A 24,640-nucleotide genomic window follows, 5' to 3' on the forward strand; every position below is an offset into this window, starting at 1 on the left:
TCACGGGACTTGAGAAAGGACTACCTTAAGACACAGACACCCCTGGTGCCTAGCAGCTCCAATATTGACATTGCGTCTGTCCTTCATGGGAAAGGCACAGAAAGGATACCTGGACACGCCTGCCGCCCAGATGTTTGCCTTTTCTGTCAGCCCCCGGGGAGGAGTAACTTCCTCGTCCGCCCCCTCTTACTGCTCTGGGTGCACAGGAAGTGGTTCAGATAATGTGGATGGTCCCATGTATTTCCTCTTCGTTCCATGTGTAGTAAAATAAATGTGAGTGCTGTTTAATGTATCACCTCATTTCATACTGCCTTTGCCAAGAAAGTGCAATTTTATCGAACATTAGGATTGAATTCTTAACTGAGTAATCAATTTCAGTAGTAAGTTAAAGTGCCTTCTCTTAATGACAACTGCAACCGTTAATCAGTTACAGTGGATTAACAGTTGTCAGCATTTATGCTAATAGCACTTATAAACCGTGGGCTTCTGAATTCCATATTTCTCAAACAGTTGGTAAGACTTTTTGCTTGAAGATATTGATTGTTTTGTCCCTTTGCTTGCTACTTGGAGATGCAAAGAAGTTAAATGACATTTTCACGGCAATGACACAGTATCACCTTCTGGTTTTGCACACTTGGCTTTGTGTCAAAATAGATGGAAAGAGTTCATTTGTTCTGGTGCTCTACTGTTTAATTTGATCTGGTGTGTGACTAAAGCAAGACAAATAGTATTTTTAATGAAACCATTTAATAACCTCTGGTAGCTTAGAATCGAAGGCATTGGAAAAATGCAATTAAAGGATGGCTAGATGTAAACAACAAGGAAAAAATCACTGCTTCAGCTTCACTGATCCAATTCATTTTGCTTTCAGGGTTTCATCGCCTTAAATGGTTTTGAACCAATGAAGCTGGATTCTCTTAAAAAGACGGACAGCCCATCGTGTGAACTATAGAGTTTGTGGACAAATTTATATTGGTGAGTTATTGTAAAATATCTCCAGGTAAAAGTTCAGGGTTTTCAAAATCCCCTTTGGAATGTGTTTTCAATTTGTTGATGACTGTGGCTCGCTGGCAGCCTCTGGATGTTTCATCGGGACGTCTAATAGCGGGATCATATTGATTGTCTTTCAATTAATTGCATCTGGTATTTTCATTTATCAAAAGCAAAACACATGTAATTAACTCTGAAGCAATATAGTTCAGTGTTAAAGTGATTGTCGCTGCTGCTATAGAGATAAGTCAATGGAAATTACACCAGGAAACTCGAGTCAGGATGGAGCCGTGTTAGGACTTCTCGACATATTAATTACAAAGAATAAAAATGAATTAGGGAAACAGTCCACGCCACCCCGAGTGGCTTGGGCGAAATGGCAGATGGACGTCTTTCGGGAGACAGCAGCTTGCTGATGATGGCATGTCTTTAATGAGCTAAGATGTTTAGACTTACCAACCTCTAGGATGTCTTGAACATAGAATGGTTTTTTTTCTGGTGGAACGGATTTAGGGATGTGGGATGTGTACTGAGGAGAGCCTTCAATTGTCTGCTTATTTGGAGTATGGATGAGAAAATACCAATGAATAGAGTTCAGTCTTCCCTCCATAGCAAGGACTTTTGGGGGTCCTGAGTTCATTTCAACATGCCTTTAGCCATTTTCCACAAAACCTAGATCTTAGACTCTCAAAGTGGCAACTTCTCAGAAATGATTGATTTTTATCCTGTTGAAAAAAAGGTTTTCTCCTTGAGCTGACAGTGTCATCTTCAAGCCAGAAAAAAAGAGTGTGAGCCAAGTTTCTCAGTGTTCTTTCCGTCGACCCCCAGGCTCGTTCCCTGCAGTACTGAGTAGGACAGACCCTCAGGTTTGGAGAAAGGTCAAAGGCCCACAAGGAATTTGTACAACAGGATTCGCTGCCTGAGACTCCTGGGCAGATTCCAGCACACAGGGTCTGGAATAAATAATAACACAGAAAGAACTGTTGGCCTTAAAATGCAGCCTTAGGCACGGCTTTAGCCGGTGGCCGCCAGGGAGGCCGAACTGACCCTCAGTCTCAACCCAGCCAGTGGGTGTGGCCCGGGGAAGGGTCTCACTGCCTTTTCCCACGGAGGAGGGTCAGTTGCCGACACCGGGGCTGCTGCTCCGGACCTGGGCTCACGGAGCCCACTCCCCAGCAGGTCCCTCTGGGAGGCCTTATTTGTGACATGAGTAGTTGTACTGGGGTGGTCCCCATGAGCCCCCGCCTTGTAGAAACCCGGAAACCTTTCCCAAGAGTGATCTGAGAAGGCTGCCCGGCCAAAGGCCACAGCAGAGCATGAAGTGCACAGAGGGTTACTTATCAGAGACGACTCCGTAATCTTTGAACAATTCTAAGAATCTTTGTACTGGGGAGATGAGAAACTAGAAATATCAGTAAACCTTCTTTTGGGGGTGGGACATGGGTATATCTATTAGTCATGATGGCCACTCTCAACCGTATACACTCAACTTTGCCTTTTAAGGCCAACATTTCTTTCTTTTCTGGCTCTCACTCATTCTTCTAAAAGAAACCTTTTTTTTAAAAGACCCTGTGTGCTGGAATCTGCCCGGGGTTCTCAGGCAGGGATGTTGTTGTACGCATTCTTTGTGGACCTGGGGTTGGTGGGGTGTTAATTCCAGGATTGGGTAACGGCACTGAAGATGTTTTCAGTGGGTCGCAGTGATGGAAATCTGTCAGAGCCCCGCGGGTGTCCAGCTCCACGTCCAAGCACTGCAGTGCCCCATCCTCGAGTCCTTCACGGAAAGTCACCCGAGGTTCACCTGAGGGAGCATCTTGGCTGGGTAGGCAAAACTTGAGAGTGATGCTTGGTACGTTTTGTAGGCACCACGGGGTTGGAAAACTATCTCTCTAAAGATTAGAATGTGGAAATGCACAGTATAAGGATGAAATGGACTTTTTAAATATCAAGAAATGGTTACATAACAGCATTTTCATTTGACTCAACCTAATAATTGAACCACTGCGGGATCCTGTTTGTCAATGATCTCTATCTCAGAGAGAGGAACATTAACATTGCATAAATGCATCCAATACCAGAATGAAATTGCAACACAATTCCTGATAGCAAATTTTTCCCTAGCACCTAGCACGCTCACACAATTGGCCTTGTACAATGGTTCCCAGCACTTACGTGTTTTGGGTATAATTTGGGGTAACAGTTTTTGATAGCACTCTGGAAGAGCTTGAGAAGCTCGGTGTAACGTTGGAGTTGGCCCTTATTAGAGCATGGCCACCATGCCTGCAGGATGCCTCGTGGTGTCTGTGACCTCACCCACATTGACTGTGACCCCGACGTCCTGGCTGCTCCCCAGCACTGGGCACCCTGCCAGTGGGTTAACCTTCGCCCCTGACCACCCCTGTGTACACTCACAGGGTGTGGTTCTCGCGTGTTCGAGAAGCATGTGTTAGTTCTTGGCTCTTTTCTCTGGCTTGTCACCGTGCCCAGTACATTGTACCCCACCCCTTGGGTGGCTACTCGCTCAGCCCCAACTGCAGTCAATACCCAGCAACACAAGAGGGGTATCTTGAATTGCAGCCAGAGCAAGGGACCACATGTTGATTTCAACCTGGTAGCTTACCTGTTGAGATCTCCTAGACAAATCCTTTTTAATGTAGGCAGAAGAGAAGGAAATAAGACAAAAAACACAAAATTCATGAAAAGTCACAGTCTTGGAACGGCAAACCTGTATGGTGCTAGAACCATTTATACGTCATTTTTGTCCTCTTAGTATATTTGTGCGTGCCCTCATTTAAAAGAATTATATTTCTGTTATTCTAGACCTGATAGTCTGGTTTGTGGTTTTTTTCTTTTCATAACTTCAAATCAGACATGTCAGCTTTCTCCCTCCCGTGCAAAGAGGCTCATTTGGTCATCACTAATGAATGACTACATGCTACATTTAGATCTGTTGCATTTTGTTCTGCTTTTACTATCCATTCTGTACGTCATTGCTTGTTACAGTGAAAACCCAACATGCTCCGTGGTTCGCTGACTTCTGGAACCAGACTTAGTTCTCCAGTGGTTCAGATGGGTCATTGTTTTTTCTTGTGCCATTTTGTTACTAAGCATTAATATTTGTAGCGGTACCAAGTTACCTTGTAATTTTAACAAAAGCGGCAGGGAAAAATAAGTGCTTTTTGTCAAATGTCTGTAGCTAAGTGGAAATACAAATCACAGCCCTTAGCTTTTATTCTGTAAAATGATGGTGGCGTAGCGGTGGCTGCGGTTTGTCAAAGACGTGACAGCGTATCCGGCTGCCTGCACCCAGAGAGGCTTGTGCACTGCTTTATTTTGACAGATTGCGATAATGATGTGGAAGCTTGACCTGCCCCACAAAGCCCCAGGGAAAGGTGATCTGAGGTTCCCCTGGTGCTGGTGACTCAGAGGGGAGGGCCTTGCAAGGTCTGTTGTAGGGTCCAGGCTGCTCCGATCTGAGTGTGGCTTTAGTGGGCCAGCGGGGTTGGGTGAAGTCATCTCTCTGGTCATTAGGGCCTCTGCCCTGTTTCTGCCAACACAGCTTTCTTCCCCCCAAAACAGAAGGGAAAGGATTGCTTTACTCCAGAAATAAATGCCTACACCTTGCAGCGAGTCTGACTTTTGCTGCTTGAGCATTGGAGGGAGCTGGCTGTGGTCATGCTGGCCCTCGCGTTGTGGCCTCCAGGGTCCCCTTGAGTTCTTGGCCTGCCCTGGTCATCACCCGTCCACTGTTTCCATCCAGCCTGCACTAGGGACGTGTGATCCTGCTCCAGTTTTTAGACTAGAGGCACAACTGCCAACATCGGAAAACACAAACCAGAGCAACATACGCCGGGCCTTTCATCTCCAGGGGACTCGCTAGATGAGAAACAGCCAGGAGGCCGAGATGGGGGCGGCAGGGAAGATGTTGGTGGAGCTTCAGCCCCTGCTCTCTGCGGAGAGGGGAGGAGGGGTCCCAGCTGGAGCTCTGGGTTCTTGGTTCTTGCTTGTGTTTTATTCATGAGCCACAGATCCAAGTTCCTGTAGGAGCCGTTCTCTGGGAGGTGTTGATTCAGCCCTTGTCCTTTCCTCCAGGGAATTTCCAGGTCCCAGCAAGGCTCCTGGACCAGAGAGATCACCCACCTAGTCCCTTTGTTCTGTTTTCAAAGTCTGTCCTTGTCCCGGTCACATGGGGGTCAGGCCCCTAGCCCCTCCATTCTGGTGGGTCATTTTCTGCTCTGCTGGTGCTGTCCCCACCTCCCAGCCCTCAGGACTGGTTCTAATCAACCAGCGAGGCCAGGGAGGCCCGGAACTGTGTCATCCATGTGTCCGGAATAAGCCAGCCTGCCTGTACTTCCTGGGGTTCCCGGCCAGGGAGGGTCTCTACCAAGCTGTGTTCCTGCTGGAGGGCTCTGCCTGGGAGGGATGGCTCCTTGCGGCCACAGGAGAGCAGCGGAGCCACGGCCCTCTCTCCTGGTGGGGCAGGAGTTGGGTCAATACTGAGCACGCCATACAGCGTTATGCGCGGACAGACTAGGTACGTGGCCCTCTCTTCCCAAGATCCTATAACCTTGGCTAAGATCCCTGTTTTATTAGCGAAGAACTTGATGCTGAGATCATATGCCAGCACATGGGGCCCATGAGTAGACCTGGGGCTCGGACACCGATGGTGTAACCCCAGGCTCAGGGTTCCCTTGGTCCCTGCTGAAACACTGCAGTCCTATGACTTGCTTTGCCGGTATGCAGGATCCCTCTGTAGTGATGACTTTGTCGTGATGACTTCGGGGTCCTTGGCTTTCTGGGAAGCTCACGTTCTCGTGTGCATGGTGGAGTCCATGGGAAGCGGGGCTGACCGTGGGCTGCTGCCTGTCCCCAGGGGTGTGGCTGTGTGCAGGGAGAGCACGTCTAAGGCCAGCCACGATGGGAACCTGAACAGACCCCACACAGAAGCATTTCTGCCCCTGACCTCCCAGTAGACAGAGGAACAGCAGCCCCAGGTTATGGGACAACTAGAGGCCATTGTCACTGGTCTGCTCCTTATCATTTCCCTGGGACTTGGAGCATGTATGTGTGAGAGGGAGGGAGAATGGGAGGAGTGGATGGAGGTGAGAGCCTGCGCAGGGTAGGACCAGGCATGTTGAAGGAAATGATATTTCATGTTTGCTGTAAGTTTCAGACTGCGGATGGATGTACATGTCACTGTGTGAGTGGGTGGGGAAATGAGCTTTCTCATATAAAAATGTTTGGGTCTCAATCCAGCATTCTGGGTGTGATTAGCGGGAGAGGAAGAGCTTATTTGTCTGTATAAATATTTTTGTTTAGCATTTATATGTTACCACTGCCGCTGTAACTACTATTTCTAGAATGCATTGGGCCAATAACATCTTTTTAAAATATAATCTTACTTTTAGGTCATTTTGGTGATTATTCCATCTAGATTTTTGTGGAGGAACACATCATCTCCCCAGGTTCGAGTGTAAATCTGGCATTACTTTCAGCTTAGCCTCAAATTCCTCAGCTGCAAATGCTAAGGAAATACTCCACAGCTCAAGAAAGAGCCCACACGTGATGCGGAAAGAACCGGGGTACTTACAGAGTTCTTCATCATTTAATTTCTGTATCCTGATTTGGTGCGTTTTCCAAAGTAAGGCTTTAGGAAATGTCTGAGGATTCAGTGGTCCCCGGTGGAGGTTGTCCCCAGGACCATTGCCTGTGGCTTCCCCCTTCCCTGGCATCCACCTAACACGCAGCTCAACACATTTGCTTTATTGATTGATTGATTCCTTTATTTTTGGCAACCTTGGCAACTCCCACCTGGCCCCGTGCTGTTAAAAACAAAGTCTTCCTGGTTAACTGAACCCATTTGCAATTCACTCTTTCTACGTAGCAATTAAGATAATTCCCTTTAACAAAAAAAAAAAAAAAAAAGATAATTCCTTTAGACTCGTACCAGCTAAAGATAAATAGGAGGTTTAAAAAGAAAATGCTTCGTAGTTCATTGGTTTGTGTGTGTGCAGGCAGATGGGTAACAGACGAGAATGTCTGCCATGAGTGGACCCCTGTGCAAGGAGGTAAAATGGAACATTTTTTCTGTACTTCTCTTCAGCAGCAGCCCAAACAGTGACATTTATGCATATTTCATAATGTGCTTTCTTTAGACAGAGGGAGCAAACAAATCAATTTCTCAACCGTGTACTGTTTAAAGGAAACAGCAGCAACCTGTGGGGTAAGTTACAGAAGCTGTTAAAATTAATTACATTCGGCAAGAAGATAGAATGTTAGGGAAAAAATGCGAATGTGCGGGGGTGAAAAACACAAGCCACGGATGAGTAGCAGTTCCGAGCATCTGAGCCCAGTGTTTAATTTCCATTTCTTCATGTGTGTCTACTGATCAACTCCATTGGCTCCCACCCGGGACCCCCCATTCCGTCTTTTCTCGAGGCTCGTGGATCAGATGTCCTCGTGAGCTTCCAGTCGGATCCGCTTAGAGCAGCCTTGATTTATCGGACAGTATTGTGCTGTCTTTTAATATAGGAGATTTGCAGAAAATGAGTTCGTGGCAAAGATATCTGGTTCCTGTGTCTTGTAACTCAACACCTGGTCTGTGGTCGCCTCCCTTCTTCTGGTTCAGCTATACATTGTTTAACTCAAAGGAAACCTTTGTTGGCCTGGGCAGGGTGTAACCTGCAACTCCTCGAAAAATTCAGCTGAAGCAGCGCAGGGCAGCGATCCATTTCATCAGGTCCGGGGCGGGGGGGCTGTTTGCTGGGTGGTGCTTTCGTTCTGGATCCCGGAGCCTCAAAACAGGCCTTCCCCCCTCTCAGGAGGAGCTTTGGGGAAATGCAGGTTTACTGGGTGCCCCTCGGTTCATCCGGTCACGGCCACCTGCGTCCTACCCCTTCTGCAGACTGAAGACAGGTATCCACAACCCAGGAATGGAAATGTGGAAGAAGCACTGTGGGAGGGTGGGTGCTCAGTCCTGCAAGATACTGACTCAGGATGCCCTTGGCCTCATCTGCATCTCTTGATCAATATTGATAACCTACTGGGCTTGTCTTTGCTGGGTGCCCATCACCCCCCTAACACATTAGGGTCCCCACGCATGTTCGCTGGTGCAGGAGGGTTGCGCAGTCATTATAACACAGACACCCAGGACTTCAGACTCTTTGATGATGCTGAGGCTTCTGACGGTATCAGGGGAAAGTAGACAAAGGTTTTGTAAACGGACTCGGATTCAGGAGTAGTACTCTGTTAACATGGAATCTTCCAGAGTGAGTTTCACAAGCTCTGTGAGGTAGAGGTCATGTCCGACGCCCTCATGGTCTCCTTGATTTTCTGTACATGGTCCGCACGTTACAGACGCCACAGGACTCTTTTTCAAATGAATGAATCCCAGGCTGCAGAGGGACCAGGGAGGAGTGGGATGGCTGGACCTGTGCAGGAACCGTCCCAGCATCTGTCTGGAAGGAAGGGTTGCTTCTGCATCAGCTGGGAGTGTTTTCTGCTGACGGAAGGCAAACCGGCATGGTGCGCTACCTGTTTGGAGGAGGTGTACGTGCTCTGAAATAATGTGTCCTTGTTCCCGAACTTTCCGCGGCAGGAGAGCATGTCCCTGCCTCCCCTGCTTGCAGGTGGGACACAGGTGGGGCGGGGAGTTTGAATTCTGTGTGGCTTGGGGACCCAGCTGTACTCTCCTGTCCTCTGGGGTGCTGTGCTTGTGATGGCTTCCTGGGTGAGGGGGAGTTGTGATTCAGCCGCCTTGATTGCATCTGAGCTGGGATTACAAGGACCTGTAGCCCCAGGTCCCTTGGGACTGAAGGACAGATGGAGTGTGTATCCAGTTCCTTCGTGGACCCATCACGGTGGCTGCGTGCTTTGCCTGCCTTCGGAGATTTGGAAACTGGTATTTTGTGTATGTGTATCTGATGACCCCAGTCCCATGTTTGTTAAAAACCCTAACTTTGAGAGTACAGGACTCCTGGCCTTTCATAATTCAAACTCACTTCCACTTCCTAATGACGGCAGAAGATGACCTGTAAACCACGACATAGGGTTGCAGCTTCCTCTAGGAAAGAGGGTTCTTGCTGATTTGTACTCTGATCTCCCACAGGCTTCGGTGGCAGCACTGCACAGGCCTGTTGAAGGCTGGAAAGCCTTCTGCTTGCGTGTTTAAATAGAGCAGAGGGATGCGGCCTTAGACTTGGCTGGGAAACGGCCCAGCTCTTTAGTCTGGGATTGCATCATGACAGGCATCCCTCCAGAGCCCCATTGGCTTTGGCGCCGCCTTCTTGTTTTTTGTTTTCATTTTTTTAAAATAAATTTATTTTATTTATTTATTTACTTTTGGCTGCATTGGGTCTTTGTTGCTGCGCACGGGCTTTCTCTAGTTGCGGCGAGCGGGGGCTACTCTTCGTTGCGGTGCGCGGGCTTCTCATTGCTGTGGCTTCTCTTGTTGCGGAGCACGGGCTCTGGGCGCGTGGGCTTCAGTAGTTGCAGCACACGAGCTCAGTAGTTGTGGCTCGCGGGCTCTAGAGCGCAGGCTCAGTAGTTGTGGCGCACTGGCTTAGTTGTTCCGCGGCATGTGGGATCTTCCCGGACCAGGGCTCGAACCCGTGTCCCCTGCATTGTCAGGCGGATTCTTAACCACTGCACCACCAGGGAAGCCCACCTCCGTCTTGTTTTTGCACAGGGAAGGTAAAGATTCCAGTTGCCAAGGCAAAGACTTGGCCGTGGCCTTGGTGATGGGTGGAGGGAAAGGTCCTGAAGGCAGTCCCAGGAAATGCTTGCAGGGCGTCCTGGGCCACCTCTGATGGCGTCAACCTTGGGCAAACTAAACCCCTCTGCACTTAGTGCCTCAGAATCCCTCTCTGTCAAATGGGGGTGAATAGTAAGTAGTACTAAATCTCAGAGTAGCGGGGGTTCAATGAAACAGTCATTGAGGAGGACTTGGCAAGCTCCTGGTACATTGTAAGGGCTTAATAGAGAATGACCGCCATCATTATCATCATCGTCATCATCATTATTAACAGCATCAGTAAATGAGATAGTCATTCATTCACTTAGCTTGGAGGGGAGCCCTGGTGACCTGCCCACGGCTGGAGGAGCTTGGACCACAGAGTGTATCTCTCCAAGGAGGCACCTGTAGTCTGGCTGATATGAACATTGAGATGCAAGATGACTAGAACTCTAGACTTCCTTGTTCATGGCAGTTCTGTCATGTTTTCCTCCTGGGATGTTGGAAGTGGAACCCATCTCCTTTCCCACCAACCTGGTAATGATGTTTCTTTGTCAAGGAATGAAGGTTTAGGGTTCCCTGAGGCCTTTCGCACATGTTGCACGTGTTGAGTTTGAGCTCTTCATTTCATGAGGGTGAGCTGATCCGAGCCACAGCGGCGCCGAGGTGCTGGTGGCAGGGTACTGTGCCCAGGTGTGACTGGCTACCTGGATACCTGTCTAATGATGTGTGTCCTTCTCTGGGAGAGGGTCCCCATTCTCCTGTCAATGGCTCAGGTCTCTGCAATTTGCCTGAACGTTGAGTGTGACCAGCAGGGCTGAGCTCGACTCGGCCTGACCCTCCCCAGCGGTGACCGGGTCAGCCGTGGAGAGGGGCAAGCACATGGGGCTTTATCCTGAGAGCAGCGCTGGGAGAGGCCAGTTAGCACGGCTACTTCACATGAAAGGCTGTTAGATTCAGGTCACCGGGTTTGGACTCCTGCATTTTATGGCAAAGTCTAAAAATGCAGATTTGTAACAACCAATGTTAATGAATTCAGACTGTTTGAATTTCACACTGAATAATGGCTGGAATTATCAGAGCCGGGGGCTTATGAGATCCTTGGATCGGTGTAATCTTTTCTCAAGATTCAATTGATAGATAGCATGATGTAATATCACATTACTTTTATTAACAGACCTGGCCATAAAAGAAACACACTTATTAGGATAGGAGAATTTAGTAAAAATAGTAGTAATAACAAGACAATTTGGAATGTGTCATCTATCCAGTAAATTTCAAGATGCCACATCTCATTTAAAATGCAATGCTGTGCCCATAGATGTTGAACGCAATACCTCTGTACCCTACGGCTTCCTGTTTTTTTTTTTTTACATTAAAAATATTCTATTTAAATGCAGATTTTGATTTGCAATCTAGGAAGAGAAGTATAGGAAGAAGGACAACTGCATCTTTTAAATCAGTTTTGGTTTCATGGTTTCTTATTCTGCCTGTCTTTCTCGTCCCCACCTTCTCCTCCCCCAAAGGGTAATCTTTAAACATACAGGTTAGGAAAATGCATAACGTTTCAGAGGATAATAGCATTGTTATAGCCTTGTCTGTCTTAGAATTTTCCTCCACACACATCCCACCACCCCAAGCTGAAGAAACACAAAGGGCTCCAGATTTCGTCACAGGGCAGAAGCTTGAGAATTTCTCTCTCTCTCTCTCTCTTTTTTTCCCCCAGTATGTAAGTACGTATGTTACGTATGTATTTATTTATTTAGCTAGCTAGCTAGCTAGCTGCGTCAGGCCTTAGTTGTGGCAGGCGGGATCTTCGTTGTGGTGCGTGGGATTAGTTGCTTCGTGGCATGTGGGATCTTAGTTCCCCGACCAGGGGTCGAACCCGCACCCCCTGCAGTGGAAGCACGGTGTCTTAACCACTGGACCGCCAGGGAAGTCCAGAGAATTTCTCTCTTTAAATTGAGCTAATTTACAGGAAATGAACACATATCCAAGAATACACATTTGTGGTAGTTAAACTATTTTCCTTTTAGAATTTATTGCTGCTAATTCTGTTTGTGTGCATGTGTATTTATTCCCCCTGAATTCTATCCTTCCATTGCTTTTCCACATGCATTTCAAGTACCTTACCTGGAAAACTAATGGAACAGCCATATTGCAGGGCACAAATGTCAGGAAGATGTTAGGGCTTCCCTTCTGAGCGCAGAAATGACTTGTTTGATGTTGAGCTTCAGTTACCAAAGAAATGGATTTATAGCTTTTGACATTCTACTCTTAGAATTAATTAGGTGGCTAATCATTATAAATACCATTTTCTTTTGCTGTTGTCTCCATTTAATAGAGCATCTCCTGCTATATGCACTTGTCAGTTTCAAACAGAGTTGTGTTTTGGCTTTTATGCTCTGTCAAGGGAAAATGAAAGTAAATTCTTTATAATATGCTAATTGATCTATTTGGGAATTTTTAGATATAGACAACATCTGTGCTTGCCAGTAAGACAGTTAATAGCTTCCAATCTTCAACATAAGAAAATGTTTTCACTGTATGTGACCTTGCTGAGACCTGCTGTGTCCTCCCCAGGGCTTGGCCGTGTGCAATTTGGGGTCCTTTCCTTGGGACCTGAGGCCATGTAGAGGATGGCCAGCTGTAGTCTTGTGCCCCCGTCCCCACCCCATCCTAGACCAGACTGGCTGGAGTGAGGGGTTCAGAGCAAGTGCCCTTGGGCTCAGGCAGTCCTCAGAACCCTTCTGTCTTCCTTGGAGATGCCACCTTCTCTGGTAGCTGGGCACCTTTGTGTTTTCCCTTAGGCAGTGATTTTGGCAACTCAAAAGCTTTTTTTCTTGCAAACCTGTAGCCAGGAAGTGTCCTGTCTTTTCCTGTTGGGCGTGAGGGTTCCCTTTAAACGCTGACTCCTGGCAAAGCAGAGTTTCCCCAGCAGTTGGTGGGAAATGCTCCAGGTTGAGTTGGGGGAGGGAGGAGGTTCCTTCAGGGTGCCTGGGTGCTGGGGCTTGCACACAGGCCTTCCGTGGCCGTGGAGCATGGAGTTGAGAAGCCCACAGTGGTCCAGCGCTTGCCCTCAAAAGGAAGCCAGGGGAGCCCAGCGCTCTGAGCTTTCCCATCCCTCTTGGGCACACAGCCTCATTCGGTCCCATACGTGTGGCCAGTCCTGCGAAGTCGGAGGGGGGGAATCTTTATTTATTCTTATTATTTTAATGGATAATGGAGGTTAATTGCCTTCTCTGGGCTCCTGGCAGGAGCAGAGGTGGGGTTTGAACCCAGGTCTGGGTTCGACCTGCACACCCAGCCTGTTGTGCGCCATCCCCATCTCCCAAAACTGTTTGGACGTTGGGTATAAATGTGGCTTGCTGTTGAGTGTACCTGACCGGCTGATTTGGTGGCTGTCCTCTCACTGTAGACTCCTAAGTCTGTTTACAAACAAACATCTAAGAGAAGGCTTCCCGACCCAACTGCTCCCAGGCAGGTGAGCTTGTTGCGTTCTGTGTGTGGGGTCCAGAGCTCCATTCCCCAAGGGCCCGGCAGGGGGTGGCCCCAGACCAGTACAAGCCTCTTGGACTTTGCAGTAGCCAAGCCCCTGGGCTGGACCACTGCAGGGAGGGGAGCCCAAACCCCAGAGTGTCTGTCTGTCCTGTTTTTGTCTCTCTGTTCAGCAGAAGCAGCCTCCACGCTGGCTCGCTGGCACCGTGAGGACGAGGCTGGGCTCTGGGCAGGTCAGGGGAGAGGAGTGAACAGCAGGGTCTTCTCACCTCCCCTCCGAGGAAGCCTGGCCCTCTCATCCCCCAGGTCCTGGCCTTCCTGCAGGCTGCTGACCACAGAGACTCCAGCCAAGTGATGTATTAAGGGCCGGCCATGCCCTGGACACCGCTCAGTGCTGTTTCCTCCTGTTATCACTAATTCTCAGCCTCCAGTGATGGTGTGCATGTAGGTGTCATCATTACAAACACAGGCAGGAAACGGGCTGTGCATTCTGAGGTGATCTGCCCAAGGTCCCACAGGCTGTTCCCTGCGCTGAACACATCCCACTTCACACCTGCCCGGTGACTGGCAGCTGAGAAGTCACGGTGCATAGTAAGTCCTTCATGAGTGGGGGTTAGTGACTGTTGCCAGTGCTGCTTTTACCGTTGGCCTCTCTTCCCTTTTGTTTGAACCTAGACCCTTTGGCCAAAGGTAATCACTGCAGAGGCGTAGTCATTGAGTCTGTCGCTGAGTTACCAGCACCCGTGACCTATTCATCTCTGGCTGAACTTGTACACTCAGGCGCGCTTAGATGTACACACAAATGCACACACTCCTACACACATGCACACGTAAATGCACATACTCCTACGCGTGCACACTCACACGCACACACGTGTACACACACACTCCTGCATACGCACACGAGGTGGGGGCGGAGTGTGGACCTCTTGTGGCATGTGTGCCCTGGGGGCGCCTGCGTCTGGACCGGGTGAGGGGTTTCTCGGACCCCGTCCTCCTGGGTGCTCGCCTTGGCTGCCTCTCGGGACTGGCTCGGATGAGTGCAGACTCTTAGCTCTCACGGTGGAGAGCGGAGGGCTTAGACAAACAGGCATCCGTCTTAACTGTTGGCTGAAATGTTTATAGAAATGGAGTTGGAGGATAATTAGACGGTGCTGCCACTTTCTCTGTTTTTCCCAGGTGGACAAGTAGGGCAGTTTAATTTGAGGCCAGTAAATTTTATAATTGGATTTAAAAGAGGGAAACGTGTGAACCTGGCACACACATCACCTTTCCCGCTGCGGCGACGGAGCCTCTCATCACGTATGGATCAGATGATTTTATGACGCCAACATTAGTATTGGGCGCACACGTAATCTAGAGCCAGCAGGTTCATACACTACTATCTCATTAAATTTTCAGGCAAAAGCCGCAAAAATTAATTGGAGGCATGTAATAGTTTAGAATGTGAGCCAGCTTATGGTAATATAAATTATATGAAGAGAAGACAGTTTTATATACTGAGAGGGGGAAAACCGGTTTACTTTAATGAGAAGAGATAGAAATGTAGAGCTATTTTTTCATTACAGATGCACTTGAAAGTGTTTGGACTTAGTTGATGAATAGAGTTAATTCTCTGCTACAGTTCCAGTAATTCATGTTGCACAGTTTAATGACTTCTAGATAAAAACAGGATTGAAATGTTAATTTCTCTGAAGAAATTGGGGCACCCTTGTATATCAAGCTTCCCCCCTATTAAACCACTAGTTAATTTCACCAAACAAGTCTCCTGGAGATATTTCATGCTACGTAGATTTTTGTATTTCTTACCTGAGTTAGCTTACTGTCTTTCTCTAAGCCATGATGTATGCGTGACTGTCTTAAATGAGAGGATTTGTTGGGCAGAGCTGTGTCTACACAACTTGACCCAGTAGAGGTTCCCCCACGTGGAGATTTGTAACCAAGTGCAAGATTTCATCCGTATTCTAGTGACTAATAAATTTTATTTTCTTTGCTTTTGTTTGGCTGTGGGTTTGGCTGGGTAGATCTGTGGTCCCTGTTTTTGAGCTGGAAAACAAGAAATCTTGATCAATCAGTAGTAGATTCCTGAGGCTTCTGTCCCAAATCATGCAGGAACTTTTCATCATCACCATATTCTTTTGCATTTTTGTTTTCTTTTTCACTTTTCATCATGCTGGGCTTTTTTTTTCCCATAGAGCTGATTCAAAACTGAGTTCAGTGTCTTCTCTTCCACTTTAACCTACTCTCAGAAAAAAGATGCGCAGGAAATATTAACTGCAATAACAAAAAGTTAAGTAGTAGTGGTGCTGTATAATTATGGAATATTCAAATTTGTTTATTCCCAGATTTCCTACATGTATTTCTCTATGGGGTTTTTGTTGTTGTTTTGGTTTGGTTCGGTTTTTGATCTGTTTGTTTTACAATGAGGACAAAAAACCCACAAATATTTGAAAGGGAGGGAAAAGATGACTCCAGCCCTGTTCTCCATTTTTCCAGTTTGCCTCTGGATGTGCTGTTTGAAGGGCTTCCTAGAAAGGACTCCTTTAGGGCTGAGCAAGTGAAGACCTGGCAAGACTGACTTAACTCCCAGGGGGGGACGCAAGGACCCCTGCCCCCCACTCCACCCCCACCCAGTTAGACCGCTGGGCCCAGAAGAGGCTACATCCTGAGAGTGGGCTGGTGGATGCTGGTTTTTAGGTTCTTGTCTGTTGAACTTGGCTTTCTGAGACCCTCCACCCCTCTCTATGCCTTTGTCAGTTAGGGACCTTCTAACATTTGGGGATTTGGTCTTTTTTCCTGAGATCTGTTTGTAGGTGTGTGTTCCAACTTTCTCTCACGGAGCAGTTAGTGGCACGGCTGGGAAACGTAACGTGAACTTGGAGCGTGTTGAGAGACTCGCCCTAGGAGGCTGCTCTCATCCTCCAGTCACCAAAGCCCTTTGCTTTCTCAGCTTCTGCTTCAACTGCGCTGAGCTGTGGGTCAGGCACGGGGTCAGATCCTCTCCTTTGAACATACTTTTTTCAGGACGGCATCACCCGGCCCCGCACACCTTGGTTCCTTCTCGTGTGGCTGGGAGCTCACACTTGTCCTTCTCTGCTCTGCTCACTGGATGCACTTGGTCGATTCCCTTCTTTTATCCCCACTTGTCCCTTTCATCAGCCGCCTTCACATCAGCGATGTCTCTTCTGTCTCACATTGTGGGAAATTAACTTGTGTACCATCGACCCCAGCCATTTCTAAGCATTCCTTTTCCTTCGAAATCTCAGAAACTTCAGTTTAGGGTTCCTTTAAGGGAGTTACTCAGATTTTGGCGCTGTTGACATTTGGGACCCGTCAGTTCCGTGTTGGGGGGTGTTGGGGGATGTCGTGTGTTGGGGGATAAATGCGGCACCCCTGGCCTCCACCTGTCAGGTACCAGTAAGCACCCTTCCTCCGCGCCCCAGTGCGACAGCCAAAGTGTGTCCGGTGTGTCGCCTGATGTGCCTTAGGTGTAAGTGTCCCCACTTGGGATCACTGGCTTTTGGGGTGGACGTCTCCTCCGTGCCTGTCGTCACACTGCACTTGAATCAGGTGGATGCAGCGCCTGGAGCAGCCTGGAAATCACCTTATAGCCAGTTCTGCACCTTCTGGGAGACACATGGCCTGCACACCTGTGTCTCCTGGTGCTCGCTTCCTTGTAGCCTGTTGGTCCTGGTGGTGGAGGAGGTGGTGCTTCAGCACTGGAGGGGGCCCTGCGCTGAGATGCAGTCCTGCCTCCCGCTGCCCCCCTCAGACTCACGCGGGCGTTCGCGCGTGCATCCGACAGACAGATTTGTCACCTTGTCACGGTGACATTTCGGGATGGCCTCCCTGCTCATGTGCCGTTGACACCGGGTCGTCTGAAATTGGGCCGAAGCATCCCTCAGACTGAACTGAAGGAGCCTTGTCGGCACCAGGCATAACTCACCGCCTGCTTTTCCCTGTTTCTTTAACTTCTAATGGAAACCATTTAGTTACCACCCCTGCTGCTAGGACTCTGGGGACAATTAGGAAAGTCCCATCTGTCCTTTGAACCACGTTATATTGCCTTTTCCCCACTGTCTCTGGAAGACGGTGGGTTTGGACAGCACTGTCTTTGCTTGCTTCCCACAGGATGGTTGTTATCTCACTTGAATGAGCTACGGCAACTCTTTAATTCAATTATTTTCTCCGTCGCTGGCTTTGAGATGATTTAGTTGAATCAGACGCCTGGTTTTCTGATGCAAAGCGGTGCCTCCACCGATGCTATGGGTGGATTTTAAAGATTTCATTTAGAGAGGAGCGCCTTCCCTGCTTGCCCCTGAGCTGCTTGGCATGAGCCCCTGTTTACCATTTCAAAACAAAGATTGGAAATGGCAGATGCCATGGGCTTTGCCAGTCTTTCCCCGGGGCGAGGAATTATCTGTCCAGTAATATTAGGTCAGTGAATTCCTACCCAGCTGTGTGTCTGGAAGAAGGGAGGGCGCGGGGCAGCCTGGGTGCTGGTCAGGAAGGACATTTATAAATCTATAAATGGGCTAAACAGGCCACTCTCCTGCTTTGCTATTTGAGTTTGAATTAAAGCGTCACAAGTGGGAGGTGTATCGTGCAATCATTTTAACCAGTTTGCTTTCTAATGTGGAAAATCTGCCTAAAATAAGACCTGCTGCTGTGGTTGTCCAGAGACAGCGGATGGGTCAAACATGCTCGGACTAGAGCAGCACGCAGGGCGACAGAGGACACTGGGGCCTGCGCGGTTTTGGTGAGAACTCTTGTTCCTGAGATTGTCTTCTGTTTTTCTCGTGGGCCCCAGGGTCCCTGCGGATGTCACCTCAGAGCACAGGACGCAGTGAAGATTTGTTTCTCCCAAATCTTAGGGTGTTTTTAACCCAGTACTAGGGGTGTCAGGTGCTTGCTGAGAAAGCAGGCCAGGTGATGATGGCTCTGACTTGTAGGTTTTTCCAGGAAAAGGCAGGAGCAGGGACACCAAGGCAGGTAAGAGCTGGCCAGCTCGGGTCCAGCAGTCCCTGGGTGCAGGGTTCATGCAGCGTCGCCAAGCTTTGGGCACCGATCATGCCCGACCCAGAGGTCCAAGCTGGGCTGGGGTAGGCCGTGGGCCGACCTTAAACCTCAGGAGCAGGGGCTGCCGCCGTATCTCTGCGGGGGCCGGTCCGTGTTCCTGTTGTCTCTGCCGCTGGTTTGGTGAGCATCTCACTGAGTGTCAGTCTAGTGTGTGAACGTGGGTGTTTTTCAAGCATCCTGGCTCCTAAACATAGGCCAGCACCCTCATCTGGCGCGTGATGGGAGAAACCGGTCTGCTCCAGTCTGTTCCAGTGTGGACTTGTCCGGAGGCTGGCACCTGCCGGTGGTGTTACCACCTCTGCTCTCCTCCAAGGCCACCCAGGGGCCTGACTCTACTTCAGAATTAAACCCAGTGGGACAAGACTCTTGTCGTGTGTGTGTGTCCAGGCAGGTGGGCATGTCCATGTCTGTTGTGTCCATGGGAGAAATGGTAATAAGACACCATCAGATATTGTGAGTATGAAGTGATTAGAGTCTTCAGATGTGGAAACCAGTGTCGCCTTCCAAAAATTGAATGCATGCCCTTTGACCTACTAATCTCCCTTCCCCACCCAGTGCCAGAAAAGCTTTAATACACCAAGATGTTCCGCCGATGTGGTGTTATTTGATGGCAAAAAGACAGATGCCTCTAGCACCCAACAGTGGGAAAATAGCTCATTCTTTTTAAAATGATGCTTTCACAGTTTGAAATAACATAAGTAGAAGGCTTGTCTTAAAGTGGAAAGATCCAATATTGAATGTACATTTATGAATAAAGCCAGAGAAACACTCATGGGGGAATGTGATAATGAATGTTTTATAGTGCTTATCTTTAGTTGGTAGAATTTGGGTTTTTTTTTTTTCCGCAGTCTCCCATCACTCCAATCAATGTTCTGTAATGCATATATGTTGATTTTTTTTTTTTTAAATAGGGAAAAAATTGCCGGTCATCTTGATGTTTCCAGAAGGGTCAAATGCTTAACGAAGAGGGAAGAAATGCAGTACAAGATTTATAAAAGCAAAGCTAATTGTTCTAACTCAAGATAACATCATTGTCCTTTCTCCTTGCTTTTCCTAAAAATATGCACGTGTGTGTGAACACACGGGTTTTTCTGTTGACTTACCAAAAAGAATCCTGCTATCCCTGTATTCCCGTTTGATACAGCAGATTGTGCACAGACAAATCCAGTATTTCCCTGTGACTGTCTTTGGGCACATGTGTGGACACAGGTTTCTGTGTCAGCGGGTCTGTGTACTTGCTTTGTTTTTAGGTTTTTGTAAACCCCACCCCCCCCACCCCACCCCCGGCGCCATTTTTCTCTTTCTTGGCAGAACAGCGTATGCTAGTGTCCAGCTGCCCTTTGGTCGCTGTGTGACTTTGGGAAAATAGTTGAGCCTCTCTGTGCCTCAGTTTCCCCCTTAAAAACAGGGGCAGTAGTGCCTACCGATAGGCTTGTAAGGACTCAGTGAGTTAACGCTCGTACGTTGGGTGAACCAGCGCCTGGACACCTAGTGATTGATCACAGTACCAACCTGCTGTTTTTGTTGGTGGTGCCACTCTCCTCATCGTCCCAGTGTTTCCAACAACCGGTATCAGTCCGCACTCTCCCCATGTTTGTAATCACATACACACATATAATGCTTTAAAAGCATAGAGTTCAGTTCATAATACATATTCTTTGCATTTAACGGCCCTAATACATCAGCCAAACCCTATCCCTCTCCTCAGAGCCTTTCACGGATTCTCTTTTTGAAGAAAAATCCCGTTTCGGTCGCACCTGTTCCTTCCCCACCCCACCCCACTGCACCCCGCCCACACAAGCAGATGCTCCTGTCGTAGCAACCACAGCTTTGGTTGTGATCTTCAAGGACTGTGGCATTGGAACTGCCCCCCGGAACCAAGTGTCCCAGCACTGGAGAAATGCAGAAGTGTTCCCGGGGACAAAATGAGCGCCGACTTATATGGGCGTGAGGGTGAGGGTCTTGTGAAAACTGAACCAGCAGAGGCCAAGGTGAGAATCCTCCTACGACTCGATCCCACCCATAATGGGGTTCCTCTGAGCAGCTGATTGCAAGTTGTGATTTCTTTTATTGAGAAAGCATTTATTAAGTGCCTGCTGTATGTGTGGGATGGAGCTAGGACGGCAGGAAACGATGTGTAGATCCATTTAGGAGGCAGCCTGGCTTCAGCCTGCTTCAAACCACTGGTTTCCTTCTGTTCTCCTCTTCCCTGAAGGTTTACAGTTTCTCTCTATTCCCTTGGGCATGGTGGGCCCGCTGGGAGCTGTGCCTGGTCCACACACTTTGTGTAGATTCAGGAATGGGAAGCAAGAGAAATGGTGACTGGGACAGTTCTGGCGAGACCTTCGGGGTGGGTGACTTGGGGCTCTAGGTTGACGAAATTGTCATCTAATAACCCTGGGTTGACTCCTCCCCGCTAGAGTCAGGCTCTCCCTGGTCAGGCTGTTGCTTTTCAAGTTCACCACATTTGGTCAGATTTTTTGAGACTAATTTCACTGATTCCATCAGGCATTTTTGTTGCCCTGATTTAAAATTTTTTTTGCGTCAACTTTCTGGTAGGTCGGAATCTCCGGTTGTTTAAAAACAAAATCTCGTTAGTTGTGTTTGCTTTTTCACAAGAGTATTGGAAAGGAAAACAATTTTTATTCTAGTCTAAAATGTGTTGTCAAGCGCAAATATCTCAAAGTTAAAAAGAGAATGTTTTGCAGCACATTATCAGGCTCAGAAATATTCTGTGTAGGGCTCGGCTTCTCTGGGGACACACATGATAAATATGCTTTGTGAGAGCCGTTATTCATATTCTATTGCATATTTGGGGGGAAGAAATTAGAGTGCGGCCTTCGGGTCTCTAATACCAATTTTATATCTCAGGACCCAAATTGATGAACCCCGGCTAGGGTAAAAGGCACATTTGATAGGCTACAAAAGTAAAATGTGTTCTCTACAGACTCGGTCGCACATCCGTTCAAAAATCGTGTGTCTCTCTTCACACTTTAAACATTGTGTGTATGTGTATGCACACACGTGTGCGTGTTCTAGGATTTGTGTGTACCGATCACAAGCTGTCACCTAACTTGTGTTCTAGAGGACGGTACACCCTTGATGACTGTCTTCCTGCAAGGTGTGTACGTCAGGCTGGGAATACGGTCTGTCTTGGACAGAGTAGACACTTTGGTGGGGATGTTGAGAGCGGCCTCCGAGGAGGGAGCTGAGAGTGGGTTGGTGGGAGACAGCAGCCTCATGAAGATCTCGAAGGGCCTGCGGGCAGAGCCCCCGGGGGCAACAAGCAGTGTGGCAATGTCTGCGGCTGCAGCGAGGGGACAGCAGGGGGCCGGGAGCGGGTTGACCATCATACAGGGTCCTGCTCTTGACCTGCGAGGCAGTGGGAGCAGTGGTTTCAAGGACAGTGCGATAGGGTCAGATTTAAGTTCTGAAAAAAGATCCACTCCCCACCCCAAAAAAGAAAGACCACTAGGTGTCCCTGGAAAATGGTTTGGAAAGAGGCAAGAATAGATACAAGGAGACCATGTAAGTGGGTCCATAGAGTTATTGAGATTACTCATTTTAGCCAAGAATGTCTGAGTTAACTTGGAGGAGTAGATTTCCCTAAGGTTTCTTGCTGGAGGATAACGTGTCCCCGGAATAACTTGAGGTTTTGGGGCCCTGATTTCAGGAGTAAAGCTACCAGCTCTGCCTGGAGTGTGAGATGGAATTGTCTCTGGTTAATGGGATCTTTAGCACAGCAGAATCCCCACTGAACACTTTCTGTAACTGCTGGTGCACACGGGGTAGCTCCCCTGCCATATGTCCTCAGAGCTTTCTTTCATTGTCATTAAAGAACGTTAGACGCGTATGGGAAGAGGCGGGAAGCTGCTGTAATGACTTTGTCTTCACTGTCTTTTGTCAGCTGCTTAAATTGCTGTCGGGACCTGTAGGAATCTTAGACGAGGGAGTTTTCTCTGATCTAATTATGCTGTTAGTAAAAATGTTGGCGCCTTTTCTCCACTTTCTCTCTTAGCCACTAAAATAAAACTTTATCTTTTAAAACTTTATCTGGGCAGCTGTTTGCAATCTGCCTCATGTTTCCTCCTTACGTATTGGTGTCCTGGCTCGGAGGATGGAAGGTGACTTCTGTCCTGGTCCTGGTGGGCAGGAGCCCCGGGATTCCGGAGCAGCTCCACATCGGGTCACCTTTGGGTTTTGCCTCGCAAGCTGTTGCTAAGGAGAGGGCTTTGTTTGCATGGAGCCTGGGGAATGTTCAAGGGCAAGTGCACTTTGGCGAAGATTTGCAGATTTGCTGACGTGGCGAAGTCAGAGCTCTCTCCGGGCATGTGTGTCCAGCACCGGCAGTAACAGGTGGCAGTAACAGGTGAAGAAGCCGGCACCTCTGGGGGTAGATTGGGGGCAGCAGTGGGGCAGTGTTTTGGGAATCACGAGGTGTCTTGGCGGGAAGGAGCCCTTATGGTCAGCAAGGCAAGGCTGAAGGAGGGAAGGTAACAGGGAGGGGCAGGCATGAGGGCGTTGCTTCCTGGGGGGTGGGGGTGGGGGCAGGTCAGGACCTGCCCTGTGGCCTCCCACCCTCTGCCAGTGAACAAAGGATGGAAAGGGGGAGAGGGTTGTGGGTGCTTCTGAGAACCCCAGTGGTCTGCGAAATCCTGCCAGAGTGGGGCCACCATCACGGGCCCCCAAGACAGAGGTTGTGTGGACCTTGGGTTGGGGAGGTGGCTTCAGGGTACCAACCACTCTCAGTAGTGCCCGCCCTTCCGGGAGGGGAGGGGAGGGGGAGGGGAAGGGAGGGAAGGGGAAGGGAGGGGCAGAGCAGAGCCTGGGGTGGGGCAGGGCTGGGCCAGGGCTGGGCCAGTAGGGCTGCAGGAACACTCCCTCAGGCCAGGCTCTTGTTCCTTAGTCATCTTTCCGAGCAGCTGCTGTGGGCTGCAAGTAGAAGCATACTGGACCGGCCTCTCCTGCGGTACCTGTGCAGGTGGCCCCGCGCTGCGGGCGGGTGCAGAGTCACAGGCCACAGGGAATCCCTGCTCAGAAGGAGCAGCCGTGCAGCCCGGCTCCCCTCTTCGCTTAGCACGGGTTTGGGCAGATTACTTGGAGGGCGTGGTCTTCCTCTCTACCGCCCACAGTTTTGTTAGTGTGGCCTCGGTCATGGGCATCTTCCTCATCTTCTGCAGATGAGGAAACTGCATCTCAAGAGGGTCAGGTCCTCACTCAGGGGCGGAGACTTGTGTGAGGCTGCCCGGCCAGGTGTCCTCCCCCACCTCCCGGCTGGAGGCTTCGTGGAGGAGCCTGTGATGGGCCTCTGATGTTTCCCCAAGAGTCTCTCCCGTCTCGTCCCACATGTCTGGAGACTCCTTTTGATCCAGAGTCAAATCGAGAGCTTTTTTCTGAGCGATTGGGTATTGTGTGCTGGCCCCGGTGGTCTTACATCTATGTTTTTGGTGTCAGATGGAAACCTTTAATTTTAAGGTGAAATACTAGTCTAACTTTACTGGTGCTAGTTTTAGCTAATTTTCTTTATTAAATGGTGTTCAGCATCATCTCCCGGGATGCAGGGATGACGGGGTATCCCTGCCCTCCTGGATCACATCCTTACAGAATGGTGGGGATGGCCACCCAGGGAGATGTTCTATGCCCTGGGTCCCAGGCAGGCACTGCCCCCCATGTGGTTCAGAGGAAGGAACACACAAATCCTGTTTTCTGGGCTTCGGGAAGCCCTCTCCCAGAGAAATAGCTTCTGAGCTGAATTTTCTAGCAGCAAGAACATGAAGAGTAGAAGGTAGTGCTGAAGCCAGCTGGCCTTGTCCTTTGAAAACCGGCCGAAGGAAGATTATCATGGACACTTTGCCTGGCCACTGCGATCAAGTCTCGGGGGAGAGACAAAATTAGCTAAAGATGTTACCTGAGGCAAGAGGTATGTTAAGTTTTTATAAGGATTGATTGAATGATGGAAAGTCAAGGTTAGTTACAGGAAAAGTTTTCTCTGTGGAAGCTACTGACAGTTTTCTGTCCTCTCCAGAGAGTGACCAGTTGGGCTGAATTTACATGGAGAGGATGTCAGTTAGCTGTGAGGAATGTGGGATATTTAAGAGGCAGCGTTGCCCGGGGCCTGTGAACTGCTGTCCAGGGTCAGCCCACCCGGCTGTAGCTGGGAGCCTGGCCAGGCCTTGCCCCTGGGCCACCAGGGAGGACATGTTAAGCTCTGGGACCCTCACATCCTGCCTTGAGCCTCAGCCTTGCCATTGGGCTGGTGCTGGCTTTCACTGTGGCCGTGTGGAATCGTCCCTGCCCAGTGGAGTTTGAGTGGGGAGGGAGGGTCGGTGAATTCTTGAGCCT

At 49.0% G+C, this 24,640-nt stretch overlaps 1 protein-coding gene across 6 annotated transcripts in view; it reads left to right on the forward strand.

Moving 5' to 3' along the window:
- CTBP2 (C-terminal binding protein 2) overlaps positions 1-24,640 on the forward strand; it is a 164,435-nt gene that overhangs the window by 48,675 nt on the left and 91,120 nt on the right. For 3 of the 6 annotated variants that reach the window (XM_057530380.1, XM_057530384.1, XM_007173273.2), the window contains exon 2: positions 872-975. The exons of 2 other annotated variants lie outside the window; for them this stretch is intronic. The gene's annotated coding sequence lies outside the window, so the exon portion shown is untranslated. Of the gene's footprint in view, positions 1-871; positions 976-7,193; positions 7,214-24,640 lie in introns of those variants that run through there. One more of the 6 variants, XM_057530381.1, reaches the window with a different exon arrangement.

The sequence above is a fragment of the Balaenoptera acutorostrata genome, chromosome 16 (genome assembly GCF_949987535.1).
Source record: "Balaenoptera acutorostrata chromosome 16, mBalAcu1.1, whole genome shotgun sequence".
Taxonomy (NCBI): Eukaryota; Metazoa; Chordata; class Mammalia; order Artiodactyla; family Balaenopteridae; genus Balaenoptera; species Balaenoptera acutorostrata.